The sequence below is a fragment of the Acinonyx jubatus genome, chromosome E4 (assembly GCF_027475565.1).
Source record: "Acinonyx jubatus isolate Ajub_Pintada_27869175 chromosome E4, VMU_Ajub_asm_v1.0, whole genome shotgun sequence".
NCBI classification, from domain to species: domain Eukaryota; kingdom Metazoa; phylum Chordata; class Mammalia; order Carnivora; family Felidae; genus Acinonyx; species Acinonyx jubatus.
The window spans coordinates 32,846,121-32,860,070 of record NC_069395.1 but is presented as its reverse complement, the minus strand read 5'-3'; the positions used below and the strand labels follow the sequence as shown (position 1 = coordinate 32,860,070).

At 38.6% G+C, this 13,950-nt stretch overlaps 1 long non-coding RNA gene across 1 annotated transcript in view; it reads left to right on the top strand.

Annotated features, from left to right (window-relative positions):
- Window positions 1–13,950, top strand: part of LOC128312938 (uncharacterized) — a 46,657-nt gene that overhangs the window by 7,323 nt on the left and 25,384 nt on the right. The gene's annotated exons all lie outside the window — the stretch shown is intronic.

Below are 13,950 nucleotides of genomic sequence, written 5' to 3'. Positions count from 1 at the left end.
GACCCGTTAGTAATCTTGGTAGGGTTAAAGATGCATCGTGGATTCATGCCTGCAAAATAAAAATAGTTTCCTTGGCATTTTTAATTCCTTCTCGTTGTTCTTGCCACCCAAGGATATCTACCATTATGACGTCCGTTATTGCCTATATTCCCTCTAGCATAGTCGCCCTCCATCCTGCGAGGCTAAATATCAGGCGTCTGGTGTCAATACAATAAAGATGGTGTTCTCATGGCTGCCATTTTCAGAGTCATCATATTACTTTCTTTAATGTGATGTAATGTAGTTTTGTCTTCAGTCATCCAGTAGGTTGTATTGATGGCAGGTACCATAATTTTCCTAGTACTATATATATACCATTGTGTTTTTTTAAAATGTTTTCCCTCTAGTTTAGATTCTGAAGTTTGTCAGTGGTCTCATCTGTAGAGGTGCTTGCAGTATTAATGCGATAGGAGTTTTTCCATTCTTTCCATATTTATGGTTTAGAGGTTTAGAGATCTTGCCACCTCCCAGACTGGTTTCGTCCAAGCTTTTATATCAGGCTTATTAGTCAGCTTCTGCTTGAGTAAGCCATTGCACCTTTCATTTGACCCAGACATGGTTGGGCTTGTAGGTGTAAGTCCTTTGTATCTTACTATGCTTTGTTCTTAGCCCATTCTTGTACTTGCTTTCCTTTGCAGTGGGGCCCCTGATTTAATTGGGATACCATAGCAAGCAATCCCGATTTCTAATGCTCTGATGGTAGATGTCTGATCATTTTTCCTGCAAGGATAGAGTAATCCTATTCCTGACCATGTGTCTACAAAGTGCATGCATAATTTGTTCTCTGGTACAGATAAGGATCCTATACAATCATTTGTATAATCTGGAAGGGTCTGTCTGCTTCTTTGACCTTATTCATTAGTGACCTTCACACTTTAAACTTTCAGCAATTCCCACATTTCTTAATTTGAAAGTGGAGGTATTTGGTAGGTATATACATGTTTATTTTCCTAATCATGTCCTAGTGCTTTGTGTCCCAGCGTGATTTGTTTGGTGATATGTGCCCATGCCATGACCCAATCACTTGGCATATTTGCGTGCTCAGGTTTTATGTTCCATTGTTCTGCTTGTTTATATATGGTTGTGTTTTGAATTGGTTTCCTCCTTAGTCGTGAATCATTGTGTTTTTGTTAAATTTTGGGAATTTGGGCCTCTTAGTTTTCCTAGTGAGTTTGTCTATCTGGTCATTAAGTTTTGGTACTTGAGCCTTGTCTTTCTGATATGCCGAGACATGTGTGATGAACATGAAGACGTCAGCCAGTGCTATTTTCTGCCATATCCTTACTCCATATGTTCATATTTCCTATTTTCCAGTCATTTCCCCACCATGTTCCCAACCAAAGAGCTATTCCAACAGCTATTTCCCATGGGTCTGAGAAAGATATAGGTCATTCTGATTTTCTTTAACAGATTGTTCATCAGTTAGTTTTATGGCCATTAATTCAGCATATTGTGCTGATTTTCTCAAGCCTGAATCTGTCAGGGTTAGACCATCATTAGTCCTCAAGGCCACTGGCTGCTAGCATTCTCCAGATGGTGTCATGGAGGCTGATGTGTGTATAAACCAGGAATTACTGGGTGCCAGGGACCAGGGCAGTCCCCATTGCCCAACTGCTGGAGCGTGGATAAGCTTGCCCTCAGGAATTCTGGCAAGTCCACTATTGGCATAGTGGAGATTTTCTCAGTTCACACAAAGCTGACCCTCAATCTGTTTGTCCTGCTTGGAAATATACCATTTCCATGTTAGGACTTTATGGTCAGGAGTAGCTTCTCTCTGTTTGTCAGGGGTCTGCTTTACCCATTCCAGAATAGGCTGTTGTAGCTTAGGTGTAATTAGTTTACTTTCTGTCAGTGGTTCTGAATATTGTAGGGCTCATAGAGTACCTGGGTGAGCCCTTAATTGGTTGGTGCCTGTTGTTGGACCACAGGAACTTCTTAGTCCAAGATACAGTTGGGTAATATTTGGGGGTCCTGTGGTGTTTTAGTCCATAGTGGTGTTTTAGTCCAAACCCTTGTGAGTATAGGCACTCTGGTTTATATCCAGAGCCCTCATGAGATGGTATTATAAGTTCTGACAGCATTTTTGAAATAAAGACTGCCTCATGGGTCTCCATCTAAATTCCCTACTCTTCCTATTTATTTCATAAATGTGTTTTAATATTCTCATATGTGATATGTGCTGTTTCCAATATCCAAACAGTCATTATCAGTTTCTGAGTTGCTGCTTTTGTGGTAAGAATGGAATGCAATCTAGCTTGTCTGTGACTGGTTCTGGTTATTTTCCAGGGCTCAATCTCACAACTGTGAGATCATGATCTGAGCCAAAATCAAGAGTTGGTTGCTTAACCGACTGAGCCACTCAGGCACCCCTGTTTTTATTTTATTTTTTAATTGAACTATAGTTGAAACACTACATTAGTTTCAGGTGTACAACACAATGATTTGACAACTCTGTGTCATGTCCTGCTCACCACAACTGTAGCTACCATCTGTCACCATACAATGCTATTATCATACCACTGACTATATTCTCTATGCTGTACCCTTTATCCCCTTTTATCCTCATGACTGATTCATTTCATAACTAGTAGCCTGTACCTCCTACTTCCCTTCATCCGTTTTGTGCATCCCTCCACCTCCTCCCCTCTGGAAACCATCAGTTTGTTCTCTGTATTTATGAGTCTATTTCTGCTTTTGTTTGTTTTTTAGAGTGGACATATCAGTGAAATCATACAGTATTTTTCTATCTGACTTCTTTCACTTAGTATAATATTCTCTAGGTCCATTCATGTTGTCAAAAATGGTTAAGATCTTACTCTTTTTTGTGGCTAAGTATATTCATTAGCTATCTATGATATATCTATCTACCTATCTATATCTATATATACCTTTGCTTAATATGCTCAATACCTATATTTATTCTCCTGGCAAGAATCTTGCCCTTACCTTGTTTACAACAATGCCAGCAGCATGCTGGGTAACATTGTAGACTCTTCCAGTTTTGCCACAGTCACATTTGTGGGGCATTTGTTTTAAATAGTGCCCATTCCCTTTATATCTACAATATCACATTTCTTATAGATTTGCATGTATGTGGCCAAAGGCACAACTCTATGTTTTCTAAAAGGCCTAAAGAACACACAGCGGGTGCCTCTCCTTTTTCCTTTTGTGTTGGTCATTTTGGCAAATTACTGGAAGATGGCCAAAAGGAAGCCAAATTAGTGTTTTTGTTTTTGTTTTTTGGTAAATACCGAATAGCAGAAGTATTGGATCATATGGTATTTCTATTTTTAATATTCAAGGAACCTCTATACTGTTTTCTTCAGTGGTTGAACCAATTTATATTCCCACCAACAGCGCACAAGGGCTCCTTTTTCTCCATATCCTCTTAAACAGTTTTTGTTTCTTGTCTTTTTGATTTTAGCCATTCTAACAGGTAAAAAGTGATATCTTATTGTGGTTCATTTGTATTTCCCTCATGGTGAGTGGTGTTGAGCATTTTTATTGTCTGCTGAACACCTATATGTCTTCTTTGGATAAATAGCTATTCATATCTTCTGCCCATTTTTTAACTGGATTATTTGACCTTTGGTGTTGAGTTGTATAAATTCTTTATATTTTTGGATATAAATCCCTTATCAAATATATTGTTTGCAAATGTCTTCTCCCATTCGATAGGTTGTCTTTCTGTTTTCTTGATGGTTTCTTGGCTGTGCAAAACCTTTTTGTGTTGATGTAGTCCCAATAGTTTATTTTTACTTTTGTGTCCCTTGCCTCAAGAGACACGTCTAGAACCATGTTGCTATGACTAATGTCAGAAAAATCACTGCCCGTGTTCTTTTCTAGGATTTTTATGGTTTCAGTTTTTATGTTTAGGTGTTTAATCAATTTTGAGTGTATTTTGGCGTATGGTGTAGGAGAGTGGTCCAGTTCATTCTTCTGCATGTCGCTGTCCCATTTTCCCAGCACCATTTATTGAAGAGACTGTCTTTTCCCCTTTGTATATTCTTGCCTCCCTTGTTGTAGATTAATTGACCATATAAATGTGGTTTTATATGTACTATTGATCTGCGTTCTATTTTAGTGCCAGCACCATAACATTTTGATTACTACAGCTTTGTAGTATGTCTTGAAATTGTGACACCTCCAGCTTTGTTCTTCTTTCTCAGGATTGCTTTGGCTATTCGGGGTCTTTTGTGGTTCCCTACATATTTTAGGATTATTTGTTCTATTTTGTGAAAAATGATGTTGGTATTCTAATAGGAATTGCATCTCCAGAATAAATGCCACTTGATCATGGTGAATGATCTTTACAGTGTGTTGTTGTATGCAGTTTGTTAATATTTTGTTGAGGATTTTTGCATCTGTGTTTATGAGGGATACTGGCCTGTAATTCCCTCTTTTGGTGGTGTCTTTGTCTGGTTTTGGTATCAGGGTAATGCTGGCCTGATAGCATGTATTTGGAAACTTTCCTTCCTTTTCTATTTTTTGCAATAGTTTGAGAATAGGTATTAACTGTTCTTTAAATGTCTGGTGGAACTCCCCTGTGAATCTATCTGGTCCTGGACTTTTTGAGTAGTTTTTTTGATTATCAGTTCAATTTCATTACTTGTAATTGGTCTGTTCAGATTTTCTGTTTCTCCTTGGTTCAGTTTTGGAAGATTGTGTTTCTAGGAATTTATGTATTCTAGCTTGTTTAATTTGTTGACATATATATATTTTTTGTAGTATTCCTTTATAATCCTTTTGTATTTCTGTGCTGTCAGTTGTTACATCTCCTCTCTCATTTCTGATTCTATTTAAGTTTGTCCTTTCTCTTTTTTCCTTGTTGAGTCTGGCTAAGGGTTTGTCAATTGTGTTTATCTTTTCAAGAACCAGCTCTTGGTTTCATTGATTTCTTTCTCTCTCTCTCTCTTTTTTTTAGTCTCTATGTCATTTATTTCTTCTCTGATACTTATTATTTCCTTTCTTCTACTCACCTTGGGCTTTGTTGTTCTTGTTTTATTTCCATTAGGTGTAAGGTTAGATTATTTGAGGTTTTCCTTGTTTCTTGAGGTAGACCCGTATTGCTATATGCTTCCTCTAAGAACTGCTTTTGCTGTGTCCCAGAGATGTTGGACCATTGTGTTTCCATTTTTATTTTTCTCCATGTATTTTTAAATTTCTTCTTTGATTGTTTCATTGACCCATTGGTTGTTTACTATCATGTTGTTCACATGTTTGTGTTTTTCCAGGTTTTTTTCCTTGTGATTTATTTCTATTTTCATACTGTTGTGGTTGTAAAAAGTGCATGATATGTATGATTCCAATCTTCTTCAATTTTTTGAGCCTTGTTGTTTTATGGGCTAATATGTGATCTATTCTGGAGAATGATTTTCATGCACTCCAAAAGAATGTGTATTCTGTTGTGTATATATCTGTTATGTCCATCTGGTCTAATGTGTCATTCAAAGACCTTGTTTCCTCATTGATTATCTGGATGATCTATCCATTAATCTAAGTAGGGGTGTTAAGGTCCCCTACTAGTATTGTATTAACATCAATTTCTCTCTTTATATCCATTAACATTTGCTTTATGTATTTAGGTGCGTTAGTGTTGTGTGCATGGATATTTACAATTTTTACATCCTCTTGTTTGGTTTATCCTTTTATCATTATGGAGTACTGTTTTATATCTGTCATTACAGTCTTTGTTTTAAAGACTATTTTTCTGATGTAAGTATTGCCACCTGGGTTTTTTTTTTTTTCTCTTCCATTTGTATGGTGAATGTTTTTCCATCTCTTCATTTTCCATCTGTATGTGTCCTTAGGTCTGAGGTGAATATCTTTTAGGAAGCATATAGTTGGTTGTTGATGTTGTGTTTTTAATCCATTCCACTATCTTGTGTCTTTTAATTGGGGCATTTAGGCCATTTATATTTAAGGTAAATATTGTAGATATGTACTTATTACCATATAAAAATTTTGTTTTCTGGTTGTTTTTGCACCTCTTTGTTTCTTCTCTTGTTCTCTTTGTGATCCAGAGTATCTGTAATGTTTTGTTTGGCATTCTTTCACTTTATTTTTCATATATCTGTCATAGGTTCTGGGTTGTGCTTACCATGAGGTTCATATATAACATCCTAAGTAAATAGCTCTCCATATTAATTTGATGGTCATTTAAGTTCAAACATGTTCTGAAAAAAATAAAACAGAAAAGAAATCTTTTTCTCCTCTTTTACCCTTCTCTTTTTATTCCCTTCTTCATGTTTTATGTTTATGTTGTCATATTTTTTATACATATTTTTCTAATGTCTGTATGACCATTTCTTTTCCACTTAATGAAGTCTCTTTAAGTCCCTTTAATATTTCTTATAGGGCTGATTTAGTGATGATGAGATCCTTTATCTTTTCTTTAGGAAACTCTTCATCTATCCTCTTTAAATCTTGAGGATAACCTCACTGGGTAGAGTATTCTTGGTTGTAGGTTGTTTTTTTTTTCCTTACAGCACTTTGAATATATTATGCCATTTCCTTCTGGCTTGCCATGTTTGTGCTAAAAAATCAGCTGATAGTCTTAGAGATTTTACCCTGTAGGTAACTTCTTTTTTTCTCTCTCTTGCTGTATTTAAGTTTCTCTCTTTATCTTTAACTTTGACATTTTAATAATGTGCTGTGTGTGGTGTGGACATCCTTTGGTTCATCTTGTTTGAGACTCTGTGATTCTTGAAATTGGATGTCAAGATTTCAGTTATTATTCAAAAAAAATTTTTAGGGGCGCCTGGGTGGCTCAGTCAGTTGGGTGTCCGACTTCGGCTCAGGTCATGATCTCGCAGTCTGTGAGTTCGAGCCCCGCGTCAGGCTCTGTGCTGACAACTCAGAGCCTGGAGCCTGTTTCAGATTCTGTGTCTCCCTCTCTCTGACCCTCCCCCATTCATGCTCTGTCTCTCTCTGTCTCAAAAATAAATAAACGTTAAAAAAATTAAAAAAAAAATTTTTTTTAAAGTTTATATTGAGAGAGAGGGAGCACATGCACAAGCAGGGAAGGGGCAAAGAGAGAGGAAGAGAGCGAGAGTGAGAGCGAGAGAGAGCAAGAGAGAGAGAATCCCAAGTGGGCTCCGCACTGTCAGTGCAGAGAGCAAAGTGGGGCTCAAATTAATGAACCATGAGATCATGACCTGGGCTGAAATCAAGATTCAGATGTTTAGTCGGCTGAGCTGCCCAGGGACCACTCTTCAAATTTTCTGCACCTTTCTCTCTCTTCTTCTAGGACCCCTAAAATGTGAATGTTTGTTCACTTGATGTTGTCCAAGAGATCTCTTAATCTATCCTTATTGTTTCAAATTCTTTTCCCTCTTTGTTGCTGTCTTTCAGATCACTGATACATTCTTTTAAATCCTCCAATCTACTATCAATTCCCTGAAGTGTGTTTTTGATTTCAGTTATTCTATTCTTTAGCTCTGATTGGTTCTTTTAAATATTTTCTAACTCTTTACTGAAGGTCTCATTGAGTACTTCCATTCTTTTTTCTTGCAAAGTGCATATCTTTATAATCATTACTTTAAAGTCTTTATCAGCCATATTGCTTATCTCTGTTTTACTTATTTTTCTGAGTTTTTTTTTTTCTTCCTTTTGGAGCATATTCTTCTGTCTCCCTATTTTGCTTGACTTTATGTGTTTTTTTGTTTTTGTTTTTCCTGTGTATTAGACAAAACAACAACTCCTAAAGTTGATGGAGTGGCCTTGTGTATGGTGACCCCTGTGCAGATTGTGTGTGCTTGGTGACTTTTGCTGGCTGGCTGGAGCTCTGTCTGTAGTGCTAGTTACTCTTTTAAACCATGGCTTTTTACAGAGATAATAAAGAGGAAAAAATAATTACATAAAAAAAGTGAAAAATAGAGAAGAAAAAGAGGAAGAAAAGAAAGAACAAAAAAGAAAAAAAATACAGAAAAAGACAAATTTTAAAGAGTAAAAAAATAAAATAGTAAAAATTAAACCCAAAACCACAGCTTATTTTTTATTTATTTATTTATTTATTTTTGCCTCACTGTGAGCTGGACCTTGTTCAGGTATGGCTTTTTTTTTTTTAAATATGAAATTTATTGTTCAAATTGGTTTCTATACAACACCCAGTGCTCTTCCCAACAGATGCCCTCCTCAATACCCATCACCCACCCTTCCCTCCCTCTCACCCCCCATCAACCCTCAGTTTGTTCTCAGTTTTTAAGAGTCTCTTATGTTTTGGCTCCCTCCCTCTCTAACTTTTTTTTTCCCCTTCCCCTCCCCTATGGTCTTCTGTTAAGTTTCTCAGGATCCACATAAGAGTGAAAAGATATGGTATCTGTCTTTCTCTGTGTGACTTATTTCACTTAGCATAACACTCTCCAGTTCCATCCATGTTGCTACAAAAGGCCAGATTTCATTCTTTCTCATTGCCACGTAGTACTGCATTGTGTATATAAATCACAATTTTTTTTATCCATTCATCCGTTGATGGACATTTAGGCTCTTTCCAAAATTTGGCTATTGTTGAGAGTGCTGCTACAGACATTGGGATACACGTGCCCTATGCATCAGCACTCCTGTATCCCTTTGGTAAATTCCTAGCAGTGCTATTGCTGGGTCATAGGGTAGGTCTATTTTTAATTTTTTGAGGAACTTCCACACTGTTTTCCAGAGCAGCTGCACCAGTTTGCATTCCCACCAAAAGTGCAAGGGGGTTCCCGTTTCTCCACAATCTTGCCAGCATCTACAGTCTCCTGATTTGTTCATTTTGGCCACTCTGGCGTGAGGTGGTATCTGAGTGTGGTTTTGATGTGTATTTCCCTGATGAGGAGCGACGTTGAGCATCTTTTCATGTGCCTGTTGGCCATCTGGATGTCTTCTTTAGAGAAGTGTCTATTCATGTTTTCTGCCCATTTCTTCACTGGGTTATTTGTTTTTCAGGTGTGGAGTTTGGTGAGCTCTTTATAGATTTTGGATATTAGCCCTTTGTCCAATATGTCATCTGCAAATATCTTTTCCCATTCCATTGGTTGCCTTTTAGTTTTGTTGATTGTTTCCTTTGCTGTGCAGAAGCTTTTTATCTTCATGAGGTCCCAATAGTTCACGTTTGCTTTTAATTCCCTTGCCTTTGGGGATGTGTCAAGTAAGAAATTGCTGCAGCTGAGGTCAGAGAGATTTTTTCCTGCTTTCTCCTCTAGGGTTTTGGTGGTTTCCTGTCTCAATTCGGGTCCTTTATCCATTTTGAGTTTATTTTTGTGAATGGTGTGAGAAAGTGGTCTAGTTTCATCCTTCCGCATGTTGCTGTCCAGTTCTCCCAGCATCATTTGTTAAAGAGATTGTCTTTTTTCCATTGGATATTCTTCCATGCTTTGTCAAAGATTAGTTGGCCATACGTTTGTGGGTCTGGTACTGGAGTTTCTATTCTATTCCATTGATCTATGTGTCTGTTTTTGTGGCAATGCCATGCTGTCTTGATGATTACAGCTTTGTAGTAGAGGCTAAAGTCTGGGATTGTGATGCCTCCTGCTTTCGTCTTCTTCAAAATTACTTTGGCTATTTGGGGTCTTTTGTGGTTCCATACAAATTTTAGGATTGTTTGTTCTAACTTCGAGAAGAATGCTGGTTAAATTTTGATTGGGATTGCATTGAATGTGTAGATAGCTTTGGGTAGTATTGACATTTTGACAATATTTATTCTTCCAATCCATGAGCATGGAATGTTTTTCCATTTCTTTATATCTTCTTCAATTTCCTTCATAAGCTTTCTATTGTTTTCAGCATGCAGATCTTTTACATCTTTGGTTAGGTTTATTCCTAGGTATTTTATGGTTCTTGGTGCAATTGTGAATGGGATCAGTTTCTTCATTTGTCTTTCTGTTGCTTCATTGTTAGTGTATAAGAATGCGACTAATTTCTGTACATTGATTTTGTATCCTGTGACTTTGCTGAATTCATGTATCAGTTCTAGTAGACTTTTGGTGGAGTCTATCGGATTATCCATGTATAATATCATGTCATCTGCAAAAAGTGAAAGCTTGACTTCATCTTTGCCAATTTTGATGCCTTTGATTTCCTTTTGGTGTCTGATTGCTGATGCTAGCACTTCCAACACTATGTTAAACAACAGCGGTGAGAGTGGACATCCCTGTCGTGTTCCTGATCTCAGGGAAAAAGCTCTCAGTTTTTCCCCATTGAGGATGATATCAGCTGTGGGCTTTTCATAAATGGCTTTATGATCTTTAAGTATGTTCCTTCTATCCTGACTTTCTCGAGGGTTTTTATTAAGAAAGGATGCTGAATTTTATCAAATGCTTTTTCTGCATTGATTGACAGTTTATTATGGTTCTTATCTTTTCTTAAATCCCACTTGATCACGGTGAATAATTCTTTTTATATGCTGTTGAATTCGTTTTGCTAGTATCTTACTGAGAATTTTTGCATCCATATTCATCAGGGATATTGGCCTGTAGTTCTCTTTTTTTTACTGGGTCTCTGTCTGGTTTAGGAATCAAACTAATGCTGGCTTCATAGAATAAGCCTGGAAGTTTTCCTTACATTTCTATTTTTTGGAACAGTTTGAGAAGGATAGGTATTATCTCTGCTTTAAATGTCTGGTAGAATTCCCCTGGGAAGCCATCTGGTCCTGACTTATTTGTTGGGAGATTTTTGATAACTGATTCAATTTCTTCGCTGGTTATGGGTCTGTTCAAGCTTTCTATTTCTTCCTGATTGAGTTTTGGAAGCATGTGGGTGTTTAGGAATTTGTCCATTTCTTCCAGGTTGTCCAGTTTGTTGCCATATAATTTTTCATAGTATTCCCTGATAATTGCTTATATTTTGAGGGATTGGTTGTAATACTTCCATTTTCATTCATGATTTTATTTATTTGGGTCATCTCCCTTTTCTTTTTGAGAGGCCTGGCTAGAGGTTTATCAATTTTGTTTATTTTTTCAAAAAACCAACTCTTGGTTTCATTGATCTGCTCTACAGTTTTTTCAGATTCTATATTGTTTATTTATGCTCTAATCTTTATTATTTCTCTTCTTCTGCTGGGTTTAGGCTGCTTTTGCTGTTCTGCTTCTATTTCCTTTAGGTGTGCTGTTAGATTTTGTATTTGGGATTTTTCTTGTTTCTGGAGATAGGCCTGGATTGCAATGTATTTTCCTCTCAGGACTGCCTTCGCTGCATCCCAAAGCATTTGGATTGTTGTATTTTCATTTTCATTTTTTTCAACATATTGTTAAATTTCTTCTCTAATTGCCTGGTTGCCCCATTCATTCTTTAGTAGGGTGTTTTTTACCCTCCGTGCTTTTGAAGGTTTTCCAGACGTTTTCCTGTGGTTGCTTTCAAGCTTCATAGCATTGTGGTCTGAAAGTGTGCATGGTATGATCTCAATTCTTTTATACTTATGAAGGGCTGTTTTGTGACCCAGTATGTGATCTATCTTGGAGAATGTTCCATGTGCACTTGAGAAGAAAGTATATTCTGTTGCTTTGGGATGCAGAGTTCTAAATATATCTGTCAAGTCCATCTGTTCCAATGTATCACCCTTGTTTCTTTATTGATCCTGTGTCTAGATGATCTATCCATGGTTGTAAGTGGAGTATTAAAGTTCCCTGCAATTACCACATTCTTATCAATAAGGTTGCTTATGTTTGTGATGAAGTGTTTTGTATATTTGGGGGTTCCTGTATTTGGCACATAGACATAGACATAGACATTTATAATTGTTAGCTCTTCCTGATGGATAGACCCTGTAATTATTATATAATGCCCTTCTTCATCTCTTGTTGTAGCCTTTAAGTTAAAGTCTAGTTTGTCTGATATAAGAATGGCCACCCCAGGGGCGCCTGGGTGGCTCAGTTGGTTAAGTGGCCCACTTCGGCTCAGGTCATGATCTCGCGGTCCGTGAGTTCGAGCCCCGCATCGGGCTCTGTGCTGACAGCTCAGAGCCTGGAGCCTGTTTCAGATTCTGTGTCTCCCTCTCTCTGACCCTCCCCCGTTCATGCTCTGTCTCTCTCTGTCTCAAAAATAAATAAATGTTAAAAAAAAAACTTAAAAAAAAAAGAATGGCTACTCCAGATTTCTTTTGAGTTCCAATAGCATGATAGATAGTTCTCCATCCCCTCACTTTCAATCTGAAGGTGTCTTCAGGTCTAAAATGAGTCTCTTGTAGACAGCAAATAATGGGTCTTGTTTTCTATCCACTCTGATACCCTATGTCTTTTGGTTGGAGCATTTAGTCCATTTACATTCAGTGTTATTATTGAAAGATATGGGTTTACAGTGACTGTGATGTCTGTAGGTTTCATGCTTGTAGTGATGTCTCTGGTACTTTGTGGCCCCTGCAACATTTCACTAACAGAATCCCCCCTTAGGATCTCTTGTAGGGCCGGTTTAGTGGTGATGAATTCCTTTAGTTTTTGTTTGTTTGGGAAGACCTTTATCTCTCCTTCTATTCTGAATGACAGACTTGCTGGATAAAGGATTCTCGGCTGCATATTTTTTCTGTTCATCACATTGAAGATTTCCTGCCATTCCTTTCTGGTCTGCCAAGTTTCAGTAGATAGGTCTGTCACTAGTCTTATCAGTCTCCCTTTATATGTTAGAGCGTGTTTATCCCTAGGTGCTTTCAGAATTTTCTCTTCATTCTTGTATTTTGCCAGTTTCACTATGCTATGTCATGCAGAAGATCGATTCAAGTTATGTCTGAAGGGAGTTCTCTGCGCCTCTTGGATTTCAGTGCCTTTTTCCTTCCCCAGATCAGGGAAGTTTTCAGCTATGATTTGTTCAAGGACACCTTCAGCCCCTTTCTCTCTCTCTTCCTATTCTGGAATTCCTATTATACGGATATTGTTGCATTTGATTGCATCACTTAGTTCTCTGATTCTCCCCTCATACCCCTGGATTTTTTTATCTCTCTTTTTCTCAGCTTCCTCTTTTTCCATAATTTTATCTTCTAATTCACCTATTCTTTCCTCTGCCTCTTCAATCTGAGCTGTGGTCGCCTCCATTTTATTTTGCACCTCATTTATAGCATTTTGTAGCTCCTCATGACTATTTCGTAGTCCCTTGATCTCTGTAGCAATAGATTCTCTGCTGTCCTCTATTCGTTTTCCAAGCCCAGCGATTAATTTTAGGACTATTATTCTAAATTCTTGTTCTGTTATATTGCTTAAATCAGTTTTGATCAATTCGTTAGCTGTCGCTACTTCCTGGAGTTTCTTTTGAAGAGAATTCTTCCATTTTGTCATTTTGGGTAGTGCCTGGGGTGGCTCCAAACTGCAGGGCACTTCCCCTGTGCTGTCCGGAGTAGCTTGTGTTGGTGGGTGGGGCCACAGTTAGACCTGATGTCTGCCCCCCCCCCCCCCCCCCCCCAGCCCACCGCTGGGGCCACAGTCAGACTGGTGTGTACCTTATCTTCCCCTCTCCCAGGGGCAGGACTCACTGTGGAGTGGTGTGGCCCCTGTGTGGGCTACTTGCACACTGCCAGGCTTGTGGTGCTGTTTTGATGGGATCTGGCACATTAGCCAGGGTGGATCCGCAAGGTGCACAGGGGCGGGAGGGGCAGGCTCAGTTCACTTTGCCTTAGGTGGTCCCCTGCGGGAGGGGCCCTGCAGCACCGGGAGGGAGGCCGTCCCATCGGAGAGATGGGTCCACAGAAGCACAGCGTTGGGTGTTTGCGCGGTGCCGCACGTTAGGTGAACTGGTTCCCTTTGGGGTTTTGGCTGGGGGATGGGAGAAGGAGATGCTGGCGAGCGCCTTTGTTCCCTGCTGAGCTGAGCCCTGTCTTCTGGGGCTCGCCACCTCTCCCTCCCGATGTCCTCTCGCCCTCCCGCTCTCCAAGCAGAGCTGTCAACTTATAACATTCCACATGTTAAGTCCCGCTGGCTGTCAGAACTCACTCCGTCTGGCCCCTCCGCTTTT